The 21740-nt window shown below is 31.7% G+C and overlaps 1 protein-coding gene across 8 annotated transcripts in view; it reads right to left on the bottom strand.

Moving 5' to 3' along the window:
- Positions 1 to 21740, bottom strand: part of LOC129921226 (SLIT-ROBO Rho GTPase-activating protein 1-like) — a 747084-nt gene that overhangs the window by 611706 nt on the left and 113638 nt on the right. The window lies entirely within an intron of this gene.

The raw sequence follows: 21740 nt of genomic DNA, 5'->3' as shown, positions 1-21740 counted from the left end.
TGGCCTTGCGACACTAACAAAATACCAGACCTTATTGACTTTTTCGTAGCTAAAGGAATCAAACGAAATCACATCAGTGTCGAAGGTAATTATGAACTGTCATCATTAAGTGAATCGGAAGTAATAGAAAAAAGTAAACCAAAGCTTGCAAATAACAAAACAAACTGAAGTGATTTTAGAGAAAGATTTATAAATTTAAGATCTCCCATGGATACAATCGAGAAAATTGATGTGCAACAGGCCGCTGAAGAAAGTACTCCAACATTTTCTAATAGAAGACAAAATGAAATAAAATATCCTTTAGAGATAAGAGAGTTGATAATAGAGAAAAGAAGAGCCCGAAGAAAATGGCAAAATACTAGATTTCCAGATGATAAAACAACGTTTAACCAAAGACCATATAACAAGTACTTGTTATATGGTCTTTGCTTTAACTGTTTTTGGAAGAAAAATAGAGCTGTGTGTGTACAGATAGATTGTGGACGTATTGCAATAAATGCATTTTTCTCTCTAATATTTATTTCATAAGCTAGGTTCAGGTTGAGATGAGGAATAAAAATATGAGGTGATCTGTGGTGTTGCAATATTGTTTGTCAATTAAAAAAATGGAAAGGCAAACAGAAAATCGTCGTATTTGAAGTATAAGAGCACAAAAGAAAATAGTACTCAGATACTATTACAACTCAAGACCGTTGTGCACATCATTGTATATATATTTCCATAGTACTATCATGAAGTAAAACGATCTTAGGAACTCTAGTGGTGACTTGAAAAAGCAGAATTTGTATGAAAAAAACACACTGAGCGCCACCTCAAAAAAGTGGCGACATCAACTAATACTAAATTCGACTTCATGATAGTACTATAGAAATATATATACAATGGTGCACATATGTGTTTTTTTTTTCTGTCCATAGAAGTAGACCTTGTAGCTCGAGTATCGAGTCGTCCTGGCGCACGTTTTTTGTTTCTTTCTATCAAAAGAATATACGGTTGACGCTGGTCAGTCTGCCTCAACGAGAACGATTCATTAAAAAAACAACACAAAAAACTTACTCAGTAGTTCAGTACCTACTCACAAAAGATCTATTATAGTCTATTGAATAGACCCTTTTCGATGGAACAAATTCGTTCAAGAGTTTTTATTGGCGATTATGATTCCTGGGCATACAAGAATACTCCAGCCAAAAGTGCTACTAAATCCATTGGTGCATTTCTGAGAAAACGGCAACACTGGTCGGTTTTCAGTTTTTTTGATTTAACTCGAAAACCAAGCCTGACTTTGAAATGGTTCAAAGACACTTTTCATAGCAAATTAAATTTTCTGTCAAGTTAAGATGGTTAAAAAATTTTAAAAATTATTTTTGACTAAAATTCTAACCTAAAATCAAAGAAAAAAAAGTTAAAAAAATGGCAATTTTATTTTTTTTTACTAAATCAAGGGGCATTTTGTGTATGTAGCCGGGACGTCCAAACTTTGTACTAATGAAATAAAGTAGAGGTAAAATCCTTTGATAATATGTAATTTTTATTTTTTTTTGTCAAGAAACAACTTAAATGTACCTATTCAAAAATTAGCACTTTTTCTAAATTTTTGACTTTTTTAGTTAAAAGCAAGTTTTTGAAACTCGATAAAATCGTATTAATTGGTAACTTTTAGACTTTTAAAGTAAACATACTTCGAGGTATTGATTTAATATAAACTAAATATGACAAACAAAAAAATTTATTTGCATCCTTATGGCCTTTTGTGCAATTTTGTGTATGTCCATTTTTATAAATTCGGGTCGAATGGATGGACGGAGAGCCATTAGCTTTGGTCTATTGCATAGAAGAACATTTAATACCAACTCTTTTACTGTTTTCAATGGCCTGAAAATCAATTCTTGTAAAATCCGCGACCAACGAAAAGTTTCTCTTGAAAAACGAAAAAAATACTCTAATGAGTTTGAAACAAAATAGCTCAGGCAAATTAGTAAATCAAATTGCACTTTTCGCGGGACAAATTTTTTTCATGGAACGTGTTTAGGTGAATGTCCTTATCGTAAAACTGAATTTTTTGGGATGATAAGATATCGGGAACAGCCGTCATCTTGGAAAAGAGGTCGGTGCCGTTTTTATTTTATAACTCCATTTTTACTCATTTAAACCAAAAATGTCCGAGGATAAACTTATTATCAAATAAATTATCTAAAAAATGGTATACAAATGAATTCCGTGAGTTAGTTAAATTCAATTTTATAGTCGGTCAAAATCCGGGTTCTTCTCGCAAGGTTAAGACAATATGACATTTTTTCAAATATCTGAAGAACTTTTGATTTGTTTGGGATTTTCTAAAAGAATGAATTATAGCACTTTTAATTATCTATGAAATGAACCCTTTATTGTTTTTGTAACCATCACATTGTGGAAGCAACAAACGTCGAAGTCATGATATACGATTTTTAAACTGAACATATTTGGGATTTCAATAGTTCAAATAAACAATCAAAAATTAAACACAATAGTCTCGAAAACATAACGGCTTACACAGCTCATATCTTGAGTTATACTTATCGTAATGCTGAGATTGAGGTGTTCATGTTTAGGAAAAATGACAGGGCATCAGTTCTTATATTTAGAATTTTAAATAGTGTCACTTTAGCTTATTCACATTAATTGGAAAATTCACTTCATTTAAAACCTCGAAAACCATATAAAGGTTAACATTAAATATTTCAAACTTTGAATTCAATATTTAGACGAATATAGTTAAAAAACTGTTTACTTATATTTTGGTTATACCTCCACTTCAAAAATTTGCTCGGTCTAATAGAAGAAAACTTGATATTTTCTCACTTTTGACTGGTAGAATGTGAACTTCGACGTTAGATAGCTTATACATTATGTTGGTTACAGTAACGATAAAGGGCTCATTTCATAGATAATTAAAAGTGCTATAATTCATTCTTTTAGAAAATCCCAAACAAATCAAAAGTTCTTCAGATATTTGAAAAAATGTCATATTGTCTTAACCTTGCGAGAAGAACCCGGATTTTGACCGACTATAAAATTGAATTTAACTAACTCACGGAATTCATTTGTATACCATTTTTTAGATAATTTATTTGATAATAAGTTTATCCTCGGACATTTTTGGTTTAAATGAGTAAAAATGGAGTTATAAAATAAAAACGGCACCGACCTCTTTTCCAAGATGACGGCTGTTCCCGATATCTTATCATCCCAAAAAATTCAGTTTTACGATAAGGACATTCACCTAAACACGTTCCATGAAAAAAATTTGTCCCGCGAAAAGTGCAATTTGATTTACTAATTTGCCTGAGCTATTTTGTTTCAAACTCATTAGAGTATTTTTTTCGTTTTTCAAGAGAAACTTTTCGTTGGTCGCGGATTTTACAAGAATTGATTTTCAGGCCATTGAAAACAGTAAAAGAGTTGGTATTAAATGTTCTTCTATGCAATAGACCAAAGCTAATGGCTCTCCGTCCATCCATTCGACCCGAATTTATAAAAATGGACATACACAAAATTGCACAAAAGGCCATAAGGATGCAAATAAATTTTTTTGTTTGTCATATTATTTAGTTTATATTAAATCAATACCTCGAAGTATGTTTACTTTAAAAGTCTAAAAGTTACCAATTAATACGATTTTATCGAGTTTCAAAAACTTGCTTTTAACTAAAAAAGTCAAAAATTTAGAAAAAGTGCTAATTTTTGAATAGGTACATTTAAGTTGTTTCTTGACAAAAAAAAATAAAAATTACATATTATCAAAGGATTTTACCTCTACTTTATTTCATTAGTACAAAGTTTGGACGTCCCGGCTACATACACAAAATGCTCCTTGATTTAGTAAAAAAAAATAAAATTGCCATTTTTTTAACTTTTTTTTCTTTGATTTTAGGTTAGAATTTTAGTCAAAAATAATTTTTTAAATTTTTTAACCATCTTAACTTGACAGAAAATTTAATTTGCTATGAAAAGTGTCTTTGAACCATTTCAAAGTCAGGCTTGGTTTTCGAGTTAAATCAAAAAAACTGAAAACCGACCAGTGTTGCCGTTTTCTCAGAAATGCACCAATGGATTTAGTAGCACTTTTGGCTGGAGTATTCTTGTATGCCAAGGAATCATAATCGCCAATAAAAAGTCTTGAACGAATTTGTTCTATTTTTGCTCTGGAGCTCGGGTCTATTAAATAGACTATTAGAAGAGAAAGAAAGAATAAGGAATAAAAAACAAAAAACCAACCCAAATATGTATGTAATATTCGGGTTGGTTTTTTGTTTGTTTGTTTTTTTTTTTTTCAATTTAGTTTTGTTTTTGTTTCATTGGATGGCGCGATTGAGTTATTGTGTGTAGGTATGCAAAAGGATTGTAAATGCATTTTAAGAAAGAAGGTAGGTACTACTACCTACCTGATCAATGAATGAAATTTTGTTCTTTAATATTTTTTCATAGGATAGGTTAGGGTTAGGAATAGGGTTCGGACTTTACTTCGATGGAAGTAGATTTACTTCGATTTTGGGAAAAAAATAAAATCTACTTCCCTACTTCTCTTTTTCAGGATCTACTTCTATTTCTTGATTGAAAAATATTTTTCAAATAATAAATTTAGAGAAAGGGATTTAACTTCAATTTTCAATCTGGTCGAGGCATTGAGAAATAAAGCTCAACTGAACTCTCAAAAGATGAATGGAATTCAAGATATAAACAAAGTTTATCAAAGTAATGTTGACTGATTTTGAAGAATTCCTGATCAAAAATTTGTTAGATTATGCTGAATTAACCGTTTTATCCCAAAGCACCGTTACAACCACTAGATGAGAAAGGTTTTTTGGAAAAGATCATAATAAGAAAAGTAAAGAAAACTAATTTTGTTGAAAAATAATTTTTTTAGAATAGATTTTTGTAAATAAATGTTCTGAAAGTTTAATTTTGAAATCTACTTCCGAAATTTTGGATCTACTTCACTTTTTTTCAAATTTGCTTCGAAATTTTGAAACTGAAGTCCGAACCCTGGTTAGGAATATGCAAATGAGATCTGAGAAATTGAAAGCAGTGCATTTGAGAAACTGGTCCCCAAACTCAGAATTTTGAACTTATCTTTCATTTCTTTTAATATTTAGTAGGTACAGAAGAACGGTCACGTAGTGAGCAATTACAGTGAAATTTAAACCCATAAAATTATCAGCCCTATTCTGCTGTTCCCGTGAATCTCAGATCCGATTCACACATTCGGTTCACTTTAACTCTACCTTGCCATTCTGCTATTCATCGGGTAAACTGCATTATCATCCCTCAATTTGACGTCCAGGTGAACGTCAAATTAAAAAAAAAAATGGCGACGAAGTAAATTGAAAGGAAAAAAAAAATTTTTGTTTGTGTTTATTTGCATAGAAAAAATAAAAACAGCCGATCAAATGTTAAGAAATAATTAAAAATTTATGAAAAGTGGCATGGTGAATGTATTTTTACAACTAAAAGTGACAGATCCGCAACATTTTTTATGCGGATTGCAAATGTATGGAGCAAGTTCATTCACGTGATTAGTGGAATACTGAACAACATTACCGATATTACCGACGTGAGTTTGGATTCCCCCCGATGAATAGCAGAATGGTAATTGGTGAATATTTAGCGATTTTTCCCCCCGATGGATAGCAGAATAGGGCTGTATGAAAATTATTATAACATACCTAAACCATAAAAAATGATTTAGTTACATCACTAATCAATTTAATTCAGATGATAATTTAATACATAACATTTATTGATTCTGCATCAGCTACTAAGTACATTAATCAACAATATTTTTTTCGCGCAATATTCTTATATTATATGCATACAAAAGTGATTTATACAGGGTGATTCAGGAGTAATGTGCCAAAAAGCTAGAGCGTGTAGGTTAGGTCGAGACAAGAAAAACATCGTATGGGAGGGAGGGTCTATTCCCTTCGTTTAGCGGGGACAATTATATACAGATATCGCATCCCATAGATAAAAATTGTCATCAAAATTTTTTACAGCCGACACGTTTCAGCCAACAAGAGCTTTTTAAATTGGAATCAAAAAGGAGAAGAGAATTTTTCAGCCGACAAAAAAGCTTTTTTTTAATTTAAAAAGAGAACAATAAAAAGGATCTCTTACGACCATGACCTTACTCACTCTCCCGCGAAAATAAAAAAAGGAGTGCAAATGGGTAGATAGACGTGATTTCAATTTGTCTTTGACTTTCTAAGCAATCAGCTGCTGTGAAATATTTCAAATAGGTATATATCGTCGGCGTAAAGAAAAATTGTTCTAAGTACATAGGATTCCTTAAGGACTAAGAACGATTTTGCTTTACGCCGACGATATGTACATAAACTGTATGTAATTGAAAATATTTTATTAGAGAGTGTCGGCTGATTTTGAGATTTCATGGGCACTGGGCACCGATCAGATTGTTCAATTGTGTGTAGACATATAGACATACATATGAGGTGCAGAGTGTTGGTGAAATATGAACATGAGCATAGTGTGCGTCATGGTATAAAAAGAGAAGGTATGATCATTAGAAAAAACTCAGTATCGAGAACTGTCAAAACTTATGGCTACTTAAGGTTTTGACAGCCCAGCCCATTGAAATTGTTGTTGTAAACAAATGATGGAAGCAAGGAAAAAAAGCAGGGTTGTAAAAAATCTTTTTTAAAACAAATATTTACTGCAACTTGATATTGTTTCGCATTAAAAAAATACTATTGCACCATCTTTATTGACAAAAACAATATTTTGCCTTAAAAAAATTGTACCTATTGTAATTAAAAAAAAAATTCTCCATACAAAAAACAAATCAATGCAAAGTGTAAGGGTGTGGGCAATAAATAGTTCATTTTTAATATTCGTCGAACTTCTTACAATTTTAGTTGCAATAATAATTTTTTTTAATGAAAATATTTTTCTGTTGTACCTCATACAATTTTTTGTATTGATGCAATTTTTTTCAGTTGCAATAAACGTTTTTTTTTTTTTCAATTAAATTTTTTTTTTCCAAAAAATATTCTTTTAAATTTAAATTCATTTTTTTACTTGCGGTTTACGATTTACAGAAAAGTAAAGAATTCGTAAAAAAATCGAACTCGAGATAACAAAAAGCGAAGATTGGGTCTCGCAATAATTTTGACTGTCTGCCTCTATCTCGATCTGTAGCGATTTTCCTACTTGAAAATTGGTAACTAAGAGTGATTCCGTAGAGGGAAAATTTTCTTTAGGACCAAAATAAACCTTTTATAGAAAAGGTCGCGTTTCTCAAAAATTTTTGAATTTTTTTGAAACTTTTTTTTTATTCATATTCAATTATACAGGGTGATTCAGGAGTAATGTGCCAAAAAGCTAGAGCGTGTAGGTTAGGTCGAGACAAGAAAAAAATCGTATGGGAGGGGGGGGGGTGTAACACAATAACGTGATACACCTTTTTGAAAAGCCAAAACCCTAGTCTTTTACAAACATTTTTTAGAAAGCCATTTTATGGCACAGTTTTTGAAAAATTAATTTTTAAAATAAAAAATTTGAAAAAAAAATTTCAAAGTAATTTTTTTCAAAATTTCATGTAATTAAGTACTAATTTAGTTTTTTAAATTCGATGCTCTCATTCATTTGTAAGCAAAAACAAAAAAACCAAATTCAAAAATATTTTGTAATTTTCGAAAATTAACAAAAAACCAAAACTACTTTTTTCTAAAAAACCTCTTTATTTTTTGTTTTTACATGGCTGGACTTGTTGATAAATTAATTTATGAAACATTAACCATTCGTCAACTATGTTTTAAACATTTATACTTAATTAAGGATACAATAAAGTGATACCGTATTGGATTAACCCTGAATTGATCAACTTTTTTAATTGATAACACCTGAAAACTTATCTGAGAATTTTTCTTACTATGTCTGGGGTGCTCGCTGCCCATGGATTCTTTTCTTTTCAAAATTTTTATTATAAAAATTAATTTTTCAAAAACTGTGCCATAAAATGGCTTTGTTTAAAATATTTGTAAAAGACTAGGGTTTTGGCTTTACAAAAAGGTGTAACACGTTATTATTAGTATAACCTTTGATTTTTAATAATTTTTTTTCCAAAATAAGTCAATTTTTTTTTAAATTGCCCCTCCCCGCTAAACGAAGGGGAATAGACCCTCCCTCCCATACGATGTTTTTCTTGTCTCGACCTAACCTACATGCTCTAGCTTTTTGGCACATTACTCCTGAATCACCCTGTATAAATCACTCTTGTATGCATATAATATAAGAATATTGCGCGAAAAAAATATTGTTGATTAATGTACTTAGTAGCTGATGCAGAATCAATAAATGTTATCTATTAAATTATCATCTGAATTAAATTGATTAAGGATGTAACTATAAATCATTTTTTATTGTTTAGGTATCTTGTAATAATTTTCATAATTTTATGGGTTTAAATTTCACTGTAATTGCTCACTACGTGACCGTTCTTCTGTACCTACTTATTATTAAAAGAAATGAAAGATAAGTTCAAAATTCTGAGTTCGGGGACCAGTTTCTCAAATACACTGCTTTCAATTTCCGTATACTTGATTTTGAAATTTGTCAATTTGTTAAAAAATTGCTTCTGTCGCTTTGATAATGTCTTCAAACAACTCAGGCAATCTTTTCATATCATTTAGGAATTTTTTTTGAAAAAAAAAACCAACAAAACACAAATTAAAGTTTTAAGTAAATTAAATTTAAATAAGACATAAGAGTATTTTTAAATTACCGACGTTTGTAAGAAAAGATCATGAATATCGGATCTGTTTCCGCCCTTTACAACATTTTTTAGCTTCAGTTACTCCACTAAATAATTTTATTGTTAAATTAGTAATTTTCTTAACTCTACACAAACGAAACAACAACAAAATTAGAATGTGTAATTTCTTTCGTTTATCTAGAAGACATGAAAAATAAAAGAACTAAATAAACCAGGAATTTATTTCCTTTTTTTCCAATTTAGTAGGTAGTAAGGTATTTAATTTGGTTCTGCAATATGGATCAAAGACAAACCAGACATTTGAATGTTCTCCGTTTCCGCTGTTCTTGATTTATAGATAACACTGGTCAACAAGGTTTTTGTTACAGACACCAAGATATACTTTTCTATACCTAGGTTTTTTGGGTGCTGAGCTCGAATCCGAAGTCAAAAAAATTTTATCACATCACGTTTTTGCGATAATCCCGTTAGAATATCGAAAATGCCGCTTTTTATCAGTTTTCGAGGTTATTTCTTAGCATTTGTTTATTTGCTATAAATAAATTTGTAACGGTTTCTAAAAGAACTAAATCTTGTCTTTCTAAATCCGTTAAATCTCTTAAATATCTCTTTTCTTCTTCGAGAAATGTTTTTAGTATTGTAATTTTTTTGTGTATGCAGCGGTGCCCCTTTTTCATTTTGCCACCCGGGCCCTTTTTCCCCAGTCCGACCTGTTTCACCTACCTAATAAGATACTCATGACTTCATACCCCAGTTCAACAAGACAAAAAAAAACACAAACCAAATCAATGCGCAAACAAATAAAACTGTGCATGCATTCTTTTTTCCTTGACTTCCAAAAAATATCCCAAAACCAGATCTCATTTGTATATTCCTAACCCTAACCTATCCTATGAAAAAATATTAAAGAACAAAATTTCATTCATTGATCAGGTAGGTAGTACTAGGTACCTACCTACCTATTTTCTTAAAATGCATTCACAATCCTTTTGCATACCTACACACAATTACTCAATCGCGCCATCCAAGGAAACAAAAACAAAACTAAATTGCAAAAAAAAAACAAACAAACAAAAACAAAAAACCAACCCAAATATGTATGTAGATACTAGTACCAGCGTTACCACTTGCAGAAAAAAAGTCGAAGTAGATTTGAAGAGAAAATGGAAGTAGATTGAAAAAAATCGAAGTAGATTGCAAAATATCCTTTTCTTCATCAAAAATCTATATTAAAACAAAAAAATTCTATAATTAAATTAGTAAAAACAACTAAAACCAAAAGATTGTATTCCTTCAAACTACATAATTTCGTCATAAATGTATTTTTATACATTGTTTATAACAATTTTTAGTCAAATATTTGGTTTTCTGAAAAAAAGAAGTAGATTTGGCTTATATTTTTATAACTTGAAGTAGATTGAAACAGAGATTTTTAAATGAAGTAGATTTCGATATTTTTGTGATGGTGCGAAGTAGGAAGTAGATTTTAATTTTTTTTGAAAAAAAGAAGTAGATCTACTTCAATTGAAGTAAAGTGGTACCACTGACTAGTACATATTCCTTATTCTTTCTTTCTCTTCTAATAGATCTTTTTTGAGTAGGTAGGTACTGAACTACTGAGTAAGTTTTTTGTGTTGTTTTTTTAATGAATCGTTCTCGTTGAGGCAGACTGACCAGCGTCAACCGTATATTCTTTTGATAAAAAGAAACAAAAAACGTGCGCCAGGAAGACTCGATACTCGAGCTACAAGGTCTACTTCTATGGACAGAAAAAAAAACATACGTGCACAACGGTCTTGAGTTGTAATCGTATCTGAGTACTATTTTCTTTTGTGCTCTTATACTTCAAATACGACGATTTTCTGTTTTCCTTTCCATTTTTTTAATTGCCAAACAATATTGCATCTCATCTCAACCTGAACCTAACTTATGAAAAAAACATTAGAGAAAAAAATGCATTTATTGCTCAGGTTTTTATTTTTAAATACGTCCACAATCCATCTGCGCACACACAGCTCTATTTTTCTTCCAAAAATCCCGCCTTAAAAAAAGAAACAGCTAAAGCGCGATTTTGCAATGCAAAAACACAACAAGAATACAAGAACAAATTTCAGAGATACAGAAAAATAACGATTCCAACTCAAGAGTCAAGACCGTTATGCCCATGGTATAAAAAGAGAAGGTATGATCCATGGTATAAAAAAAGAAGGTATGATCATTAGAAAAAACTCAGTATCGAGAACTGTCAAATGAAAGAAAAAAAGATGGCTACTTAGTGTTTTGACAGCCCAGCCCATTGAAATTGTTGTTGTAAACAAATTTGTCTTGGAAATTGTTGTTGCTTTTGACTTTGCCAAATACCAAACGTCAAAACACTATTACCCCATTTTGTAAGATGGCGGCTCTAATGATCATACCTTGTCTTTTTATACCATGGGTATGATCATTAGAAAAAACTCAGTATCGAGAACTGTCAAAACTTATGGCTACTTAAGGTTTTGACAGCCCAGCCCATTGAAATTGTTGTTGTAAACAAATTTGTCTGGGAAATTGTTGTTGCTTTTGACTTTGCCAAATGCCAAACGTCAAAACCTTATTACCCCATTTTGTAAGATGGCGGCTCTAATGATCATACCTTGTCTTTTTATACCATGCGTTATGCCCATGATTTTTTTTTTCTTTTCTATCCATACAAAAAGATCTTCTCGCTCTGTCTGAGGCAGAGCCGTGAAAACACATGATACTCACTCTCAAAGACCACGTAAAAGAGAATCAGAGAATAAATAATCAAAATTCCAAAGAGAAATAAAAGCATTTTAAAATTTCTCAAATTTTGTATTGAAAAGAGCTTTTTTTAAAGCTCTTCAAAGTGGTGATTCTCAGTTTCATATGTCACTTTTTTCTATGAAGATGAGATATCTGTATATAATTATTTGTGCTTGAAGGGTAGTTCAGTACCTACTCACAAAAGATCTATTAGAAGATCTATTAGAAAGAAAGTGTCATATGAAACTGAAAATCACCACTTTGAAGAGCTTTTAAAAAAGCTCTTTTCAATAAAAAATTTGAGAAATTTTAAAATGTTTTTTTTTTCTCTTTGGAATTTTGATTCGTTATTCTCTGATTCTCTTTTACGTAGTCTTTGAGAGTGGATATCATGTTTTTTCACGGCTCTCGCTCAGACAGAGCCAGAAGATCTTTTTGTAGGGATAGAAAAGAAAGAAAAAAATCATGGGCATAACGGTCTTGAGTTGGAATCGTTATTTTTCTGTGTCCCTGAATTTTTTTTCTTGTAAGATGGCGCTTTAACTGTTTCTTTTTTAAGGCGGGATTTTTGGAAGGAAAATAGAATTGTGTGTTTGTAGATGGATTGTGGACGTATTTAATAAAACAACCTGAACAATAGATGCATTTTTTTCTCTGCTATTTTTTTCATAAGGTAGGTAGCGATGAGGAATATAAATATGAGGTGATCTTAGGTGTTGAAATATTGTTTGTCAATTAAAATAATGGAAGGGCTAACAGAAAACCGTCGTTTTGAAGTAAAAGAGCACCAAAGAAAATAGAACTTAGATACGATTACAACTCAAGACCGTTGTGCACATATTTTTACTTGCGATATACATAGGTACTATACAGGGTGATTCAGGAGTAATGTGCCAAAAAGCTAGAGCGTGTAGGTTAGGTCGAGACAAGAAAAAAAATCGTATGGGAGGGGGGTCTATTCCCCTTCGTTTAGTGGGGAGGGGCAATTTAAAAAAAATTGACTTAATTTGGAAAAAAAATTATTAAAAATCAAGGGTTAGGGTCAATGTGGGTAAATGTAAACAATTTCATGTCTTTTTTTTCTTTCGACTTCAGATTTTTTTATGTTTTCACGGAACAACTTGAATGGTATCTTCAAATGCAAATATGAAATGATGGCAATTCTTCTTTATAAATATAAACAAATATTTCCCAAATTGTTAACATTACTGTCAAATATGGCATGTTTACAAATACCCCACCATGTTTGTGTTTTTTTACAAATTTGGGGTAAATGTAAACGGTGGTTTAAAATTTAGAATTTCCTCTTTATCATATGGATAACAACTTGAAAAACGTTCAAGAAGGTATTTGACAAAAACTTTTTCAAATTCCAATAAAAGTTTTTGTTTTCTTCCTTTGATTCTTTATATAGCATATAGGCGCCCAATATGCATCCTGAGCAGCTCTGAACGTCATATTTTTTGTTTTTTTACGTCAAAGACCGATTTTACAACATCATCCACTGAAAATGATGACTATGCAGTACTTTAGCAATAGTAATTGACTAAAAATACGTTATTTTTATTAAAACCAATAATTTCACCAAAAATGTATGTTTATATTTACCCCCAGAATACCCATTATGAAAAATATTCTGGGGTAAATGTAAACACATGCAAATCGACATAAATGTCCTGTATTTTAAAATTTTCTTGTATCACATAGAATCTACATCAAATTAAAAACAAAAAAGTATTTGCAAATTATACTGACTTAATTGAATCTGCAAAAATATTTAATTTTTCTGAAAGACTAACGACTTGTTTGGCACTTTAAAAAATTATCTTTCACGGAAAATACGCTCGTCGAATGAATTCTCTCTTGACAGCAATGAGCTTGACGTATAAGTTAAAAGATACATGCGTCCGCGATTTGTACTTATGTATGCATCAAATAGATTTAACTGAAGCTTGTTATGAGCTATGTTTTCATTTAACCCTGTTTACATTTACCCACATTGACCCTATACTTACAATAACGTGCTATACCTTTTTGTAAAGCCAAAACATTAATCTTTTATTTTTAAACAAAGCCATTTTATGGCACAGTTTTTGAAAAATTAATTTTTAAAATCAAAGTTTTGGAAAAAAAATTGGAAAAAAATGTCAAACTAATTTTTTTCAAAATTTTATGTAATTAAGTACTAATTACTAACAAAGCCATTTTATGGCACAGTTTTTGAAAAATTAATTTTTAAAATCAAAATTAAAAAAAAAAAATTGGAAAAAAAAAAAATTTAACTAATTTTTTTCAAAATTTTATGTAATTAAGTACTAATTTAGTTCTTAAAATTCGATGCTCTTATTTATTTTTAAACAAAAACAGAAAACCAGATTTTAAAATATCTTGTCGTTTTCGAGAAATTAACAAAAAACCAAAAAAAACTTTTTTCTAAAAAACCTCTTTATTTTCTGTTTTTACGTAGCTTGACTTGTTGATAAATTAATTTATGAAACATAAACCATTCATCAATTATTTTTTAAACATTAAAAATTAAAGAAAGATACAATAAAGTGATACCGTATTGAGCATCAAATTTTAAGAACTAAATTAGTACTTAATTACATAAAATTTTGAAAAAAATTAGTTAAATTTTTTTTTTCCAATTTTTTTTTTTTAATTTTGATTTTAAAAATTAAATTTTCAAAAACTGTGCCATAAAATGGCTTTGTTTAAAAATTTTGTAAAAGATTTATGTTTTGGCTTTACAAAAACGTATAGCACGATATTGTAAGTATAACCGTTGATTTTTAATAATTTTTTTTCCAAATTAAGACAATTTTTTTTTCAAATGCCCCTTCCGCTCAACGAAGAATAGACCCCCCCCCCCACATACGATTTTTTTTTTTCTTGTCTCGACCTAACCTACACACTCTAGTTTTTTGACACATTATCACCCTGTATATCAAATTATGCATTTGTACAAAAAAAAAGGTTGAGATAACATTTTTCCATGACATTACGATGGTAGAAAATGCCAAAAAAGTGGGTCCCGGAAGTCCATCTGTCTGTCAGTCTGACAGTCTGTCAGTCTGTCAGTCTGTCAGTCTGTCAGTCTGTCAGTCTGTCAGTCTGTCAGTCTGTCAGTCTGTCAGTCTGTCAGTCTGTCAGTCTGTCAGTCTGTCAGTCTGTCAGTCTGTCAGTCTGTCAGTCTGTCAGTCTGTCAGTCTGTCAGTCTGTCAGTCTGTCAGTCTGTCAGTCTGTCAGTCTGTCAGTCTGTCAGTCTGTCAGTCTGTCAGTCTGTCAGTCTGTCAGTCTGTCAGTCTGTCAGTCTGTCAGTCTGTCAGTCTGTCAGTCTGTCAGTCTGTCAGTCTGTCAGTCTGTCAGTCTGTCAGTCTGTCAGTCTGTCAGTCTGTCAGTCTGTCAGTCTGTCAGTCTGTCAGTCTGTCAGTCTGTCAGTCTGTCAGTCTGTCAGTCTGTCAGTCTGTCAGTCTGTCAGTCTGTCAGTCTGTCAGTCTGTCAGTCTGTCAGTCTGTCAGTCTGTCAGTCTGTCAGTCTGTCAGTCTGTCAGTCTGTCAGTCTGTCAGTCTGTCAGTCTGTCAGTCTGTCAGTCTGTCAGTCTGTCAGTCTGTCAGTCTGTCAGTCTGTCAGTCTGTCAGTCTGTCAGTCTGTCAGTCTGTCAGTCTGTCAGTCTGTCAGTCTGTCAGTCTGTCAGTCTGTCAGTCTGTCAGTCTGTCAGTCTGTCAGTCTGTCAGTCTGTCAGTCTGTCAGTCTGTCAGTCTGTCAGTCTGTCAGTCTGTCAGTCTGTCAGTCTGTCAGTCTGTCAGTCTGTCAGTCTGTCAGTCTGTCAGTCTGTCAGTCTGTCAGTCTGTCAGTCTGTCAGTCTGTCAGTCTGTCAGTCTGTCAGTCTGTCAGTCTGTCAGTCTGTCAGTCTGTCAGTCTGTCAGTCTGTCAGTCTGTCAGTCTGTCAGTCTGTCAGTCTGTCAGTCTGTCTGTCTGTCTACAGCCTAAACGGATGGACCGATTAATGGTCAGTCTGTCTGTCTGTCTACAGCCTAAACGGATGGACCGATTAATGTCAAACTTGGTATGTAGCGTTATTTGGCGACTCTCCAGAGCGGTTTTTGGAATTAATTTTTTTGGACCAAAAACAACGGTACTTGTCATATACCGATATTAGTTAAGTTGAAATTGCTTAGAAACGGCTCCAACGATTTTGTTTAAAAAATTCAAATGTTAGTTTTAAGGCAAGGTCTATCTTTTAATGAAAAAATTTTTTTTTGAAAATCATTATTAACGGTACCTGCCATAGAACCGTTTTTTTTCAAATCCGATTATCTCCGAAAGTCCTTATTCGATTTCAACGAAACTTTTTGTGATAAAGCGCTTATATTATTTGAATATAAGCCAAAAATTTTGAAAAAAATAATTTTTGGATTTTTAAAAAAATTTTGAAAATTTTTTTTTGAAAAATCAAATTTTCGAAAACAGGACATTAAATTTTTTTGAAATTTTGTGTTTAGATGTTGATGATTTTGAAATTGTTTTGTTCTAAAAATGCATGTTAACCCTCTACTGCATGAATTATGAACGAAGTGATATAAAATTTTTTTTTACAATTTTTTAGCTTTATTAGGGGTTGAAAAAAGGTATTACATAAAAATTTTTATTTTTTTACATACCTATATATACATTTTTAGAAACATAAACCATATCTGGGTTAGTATGCAGTAAGGCGATTTCCTGCAGAAAATTAATAACCCATATATGGTTTAGTATACATTCAAGGTATGTTTTGTAAAGTATGTTTTTATTACAATGGACTTTTCTTATTCATGGAATTAATTCAAACTCTTTCTTTTATCATTGTAGCAGAAGAACACATTCCATTTTCTACACATTGTGTACGTCTTCACTCCGCAAATTTTACATATTAACGTTTTTTTTGCCATTTAGGGATATGGTCGATTTTTTCCAGTTCGCACTGAATTCAACGACTTTTGCCCTTAGTTAGATATTGTGAGTGAATTGAAGTTTCAGAATAACGTGGGGATGAACTTCCGTGACTTGTATAACTCCCTCACCTTTGTTTTGTTCCATCTCTGCTTTGATCACCTGCCAAAGTTGAAGGTCTTCCTCTTTTTCGTGACGTTGTAGGCTTTAAAGATTTGCATAAGTGTAAAAAGATCCAGAATCTGAAGCTAGATCTTCATCACTCCGAAAGCCATCACCAGTTATAGCATTTACACACTTATAGCCTTTTCACACCAAACCCAAAAACGCGGTTTATGGCAAAAAGTTTTCAAAAACCTGAAAAGCGTTCACACCACAAGTTTACAGGTTTTTGTTTGACGTTTATAATGTTTTGACATCCAAATGTCAAGTTTTCAGTGGGATTTATTTATTTTTGTTGTTACAATCAGCTTGAGCTCACAAAATTGATCAAATAAAATAAACTCTGACAATTTAAATACAATTTTATTTATTTGGTCGTTAAATTATGTAGTTTCATTTTAACATAGAGAGAATAATATATTGGCCGCCTCTCAAATTCTTTAGACAAAGTTCCAACAGGAACTCCTCATCTTTGGTCCCCCACACCATTTTTTTTTTTGTTTTTTTTTTTGGGCTATGCCATTTTCTGTAATTAATGAAAGAAATAAAAAAACGAATTTGATTTATATTATCAAAAAAAATTAACAAACCGCATTTGTAAAACAACTAGTTATGTATCTTTGCCTGTCAGTTCTTTTTTTTTTGTCTGCTGTCAGTTCTTTTTTTTTTTGTGTGCTGAATTGTTGCTGAATTTCTCAAAAGGTTTGTTTGGTTATTTCGTTTGGAGTTGAATGTTTTCATTTTCAGGTTTTTGACGAGTTTAATCAAAAACTTGTGTTTTACGAAAACTTGTGGTTTATGAAAAATGTATGGAAAAACTTGTGTTTTTGATATAGGTTTTTGGGGTTTTTCGCAAAAACCGCGTTTTTGGCTTGGTGTGAAAAGGCTATTAGTTTTTCTATAGAAAGTCTTCGAATTCATTTTACAAAAAAAAATAAAAATCCCACAAAAATCAGTAATGAAAGTCACCAACGCATGATAACCCATGTATGTTGTTTTGGAAAAAACGTCAAAAAAAGACAAGAATTATTATAAAAACAAAAAACAAACTTCGTAAACATATAAAAGTATAATAAATACATACGAAACATATTTTTATTTGGATGCAACTAACTTATTTATTACAAAAAAACACTTGAAAAGTACACACTTTTATTCAATGGTTTGCACTTTACACATGCTCTTGAAACAATGAGTTTATTTCAGAATAAGGACTCTCTTACTGATAATAAAAACCGGTTTATTATAAAAAAATAGACATAGTTTTATTATAGTTTTTTCTTTTTGACATTTGGTAGAATATAATGGAAAAAATCGATATGAAATCGATAAACCATATATGGGCTAGTATGCGGTAGAGGGTTAATATATCAATCAAATCTGCATACTTGTTTTGGGGGGCAATTTGATTTCAGATTTTATATTATTTTTTTAAAAAATGACTTTTATTTTTTTTATTTTTTTTTTCTTTCCCATAAAGTAGGTACCTACATTTTCCAAATTTCTATTTAAAAAGTCCTAAAAATTTAAGCAACTTGAACTCTTAGAGCAAGTTCGTGCGACCCAGTCGTGCATTTTATTTTACTTTCTGTCCATAGGAATAGACCTTGTGGCTCGAGTATCGAGTCGTCCTGGCGCACGTTTTTTGTTTCTTTCTATCAAAAGAAAATACGGTTGACGCTGGTCAGTCTGGCTCAACGAGAACGGTTAATTAAAAAACAAGAAAAATACTTACTCAGTAGTTCAGTACCTACTCACAAATGGTCTATTAGCAGAGAAAGAAAGAATAAGGAATATGTACTTGTACATATTTGGGTTGGTTTTTTGTTTTTCTTAGTTTTTGAAGTAATACTTCTTTTCCGGCGGTGGACTAAAAAATTACTTTTTGACAAGAACTGCCAAAAGGATTAGCAAGTAGTGCCATTTTAACCCAGTGCGGTAAAAAATTATAACAGAAGTACTTACCAATCTTAAATAACTGAGCAGCTACATGTGCATTATTATTGTGCACTTAATACAAACGCATGTTCACACGATATGAAGTGAGTTTCTCGCCAAAAGCCCAGTACGGAGATCACGCTTAACTTTCCTATACGATTTGACATTCAAAATGAGATTATTTGCGAAATTATCTATCTAAAAACAGTCTATTATTAGTGATCAATGATCCATTTATCATGACTACAAAATATAACGGTCTGGATAATTTATGCTCATATTTGTTTATTTTTCAACTCATGATCCCTTTTTTTTTCTCACTACGGACATACAAAAGCCATATACTTATCCACATGAAAAATACAAAATAGCGATTGATCCAGATCTTTTTATTTTGTAATCATGATCTATATGGATCATTAGTCATAGTAAAACGAACATTTTTTTGCGAAGTAAAGAAGACAATCCTTGTGTTCACACTGCTTTATATCTGAACATAAAGGGGTGGACTTACGTTAAAACAAATCGGCTGAGTAAGTCCAATGTAAACATAGCCCAACAGAGAGACCTGTCAAAACCTGTCTCCGAAAAATCTCAATTGACCAAAACTGAAATTCTGTTTGATTTCTTGTATAAAAACACATAACCAAAAACACTTAGGCCCATTTCACACATAACCGAGACCAGCTATCCGGCCCGGATACACGGTTTTGTCAAAAAATGAGTATGCTTTCACACACACCCGGCAGCCGGTAAAAAAGAATTCCGTTCCAATTCACTATGGAACATATCATAATTGCTGTTTAATGCCCCATCTCCACTTAATCTAAATCTAGATTTAGCGTGGGAGATTTAAATGATGTTTCCACAGGCATGAGATGATTTATAAGAAATTTTATTTTGACAGTTCGGATTGCAATTTCAATACTTCTGGATGAAACTGATTTTTTCACTGTTATAAATTTTTTCACAAAATAATTAAAATCTTCCATTAGGGGGTTCACATTGACTAACTTACCGGACAGACCGATTGTCATTTGTCCTGATGGGCGGATGATATTGTGCGTTCACACTCATTAAACAATTTTCATCAAAACCCATTTTCCAGCTTATTTTTAATGTTTCCTTTGCATCTTCTGTTCTCAAATTAAAGAAAATGGAGTATCACTGTCTGCTGGATAGACATCCCAACTAACATTTTTGCTTCCGGGTTTCGAGCCCAAAGGGCTGTTTCGCACCTATAAAACTGGTATACTAACCACGGTAAAAAATTATCAGTAAACGCTGATATTTATACTCCTAAGAAATTTCTTAGGTGTATCTTATAGTGGGATTAAAGGTGCGATGAAAAATTCTCTGTAAGCATTGTATAAAGCTTCGCTGGACTTCTGTTTAGTGTCACACTATAATGATGTTGGGAAGTGCTTATAGTGTCACAATATAATAATGTTAGTTGGAAAGTGTTTAATTTTTATTCACACTTAAAAATTCTCAAGTGCGTTATTGTAATTATTTTTTGTGTTGAATAGTTTAAAATAAAATATAAAAACAGTTAAAATTGGTGTAAAGTTTATAGTATTTCTCTTTTATACTATTAGTATCAACCTAGCTCCTCAGATAAACTTTATGAAAATAAATGAATACTTAAATAAAAATCAACATAAATGCAACACAATTTAATTTCTTTTTATTTCTCCTCGTTTTATTTCCCCTCCTTTTATATCCTCCCTCACCTTTTATTTCTCCTCCACCACTTGCGTTTGTTGATGACAAATTTTACAGTAGTCTTACAGTGTACTTCTTCCCACACCTATAAGATCGAATACCACTTTCGGCTACTGATGAGAAACTTTACAGGAGTATTTCATTGCACTTCTCATAAGTTTAATAGGAGTGAAAAAAAAGGGGCCTTTTTGATGATAAACAGGGTTATATGAGTCTTTTAGGTGTGAAATTAGTCATGACGAGAAGCTTCTCACCATCGTTATAACATCGAAATAGTTAGTTGGGTGGCCGTCGGATGTGTGTTCACATTATCAAAATACGATCCGATCAGACCAAATGGCAGCTGGTCTGTCCGGTAAGTTGGTCAATGTGAACCCCCCTATTATGACATTTTTTTTCATAAGTTGTCAAAAAAGAAAATGAGTGCCTTCAGCACATCAAAATCTGTGTGTTTGGGTATGTTTGATTTCCTCATTTTCGATTTCGATTATAAGGCCGTGTGTGAATTGGGTTAAATATTTAACCTCTGTTAAATTTTTGACACTATTAAGGTGAATAAAAAAATTTTCAGTTGTATGGCTTATTGTTTAATATTTTTCTCTGCCTCTTCCTACCATGTTACTACTCCTTTTCAATAAAAAAAAAAAAAAAACCGCCAACAAAATTTCACCTAAATTTAACCTGGTCCCAGAGCCCATTAAATTTTTAACAACTTAACATTTTTTATTTTTATGCACCACAATAGTGTCAAAAATTTAACAGATGTTAAGTATTTAAACCAATTCAAAAACGGCCTGAATCTTGTTTTGGGGAGATTTATATTATATATCACGTGATTTAGAGGCCGTAGGCAAATCACCCAATTTTTTTAGATTTTTTCGGAAAAATAAATTTTTTAACTCACCACAGCTGTAAACCAAAATCGAAAAATTGAATACGGTGGCACTACGGTATGGAAAAATTCCAAGCCGGAAAATTTCCACACGGGTAATTGTATGAAAAAAAATTCTAAACCGGTGATTTACGTCAACGTTCACGTGTGGAAAAATTCCAAGCTGGAACGGCGAAGACGTTTACATGAGAAACTTTTCCACACGTGAACTTTGACTTTCTGGTTTGGAATTTTTTCATACAACTACCCGTTCCCGTAGGTACGCATCTCTTTCTGGTGTCGTCATTCCACAACTACTATTTGCCAAAAGTGAAAAGTGCAAATTTACAAACTCATTTTGTGACAAAATTTTAAACAAAGATGCAAAAAACATAAATTTGGTTTCAAACCATTTTTATATATTTCTCTAAACATAAAATGAAAAACAAAATACGCAGAAGTTATTCTTCACGTATGATAATGCACATAATGCACATGTAGCTGCTGAGTTATGTACGATATAGAAAAATGTCATTTTGACTTTTCCAGTAGTGTTTTTTTTATTTGAATTTT

Source organism: Episyrphus balteatus, chromosome 1 (genome assembly GCF_945859705.1).
Source record: "Episyrphus balteatus chromosome 1, idEpiBalt1.1, whole genome shotgun sequence".
Classification (NCBI taxonomy): domain Eukaryota; kingdom Metazoa; phylum Arthropoda; class Insecta; order Diptera; family Syrphidae; genus Episyrphus; species Episyrphus balteatus.
The sequence above is the reverse complement of the archived record's forward strand: the minus strand, read 5'-3'. Positions and strand labels throughout refer to the sequence as shown.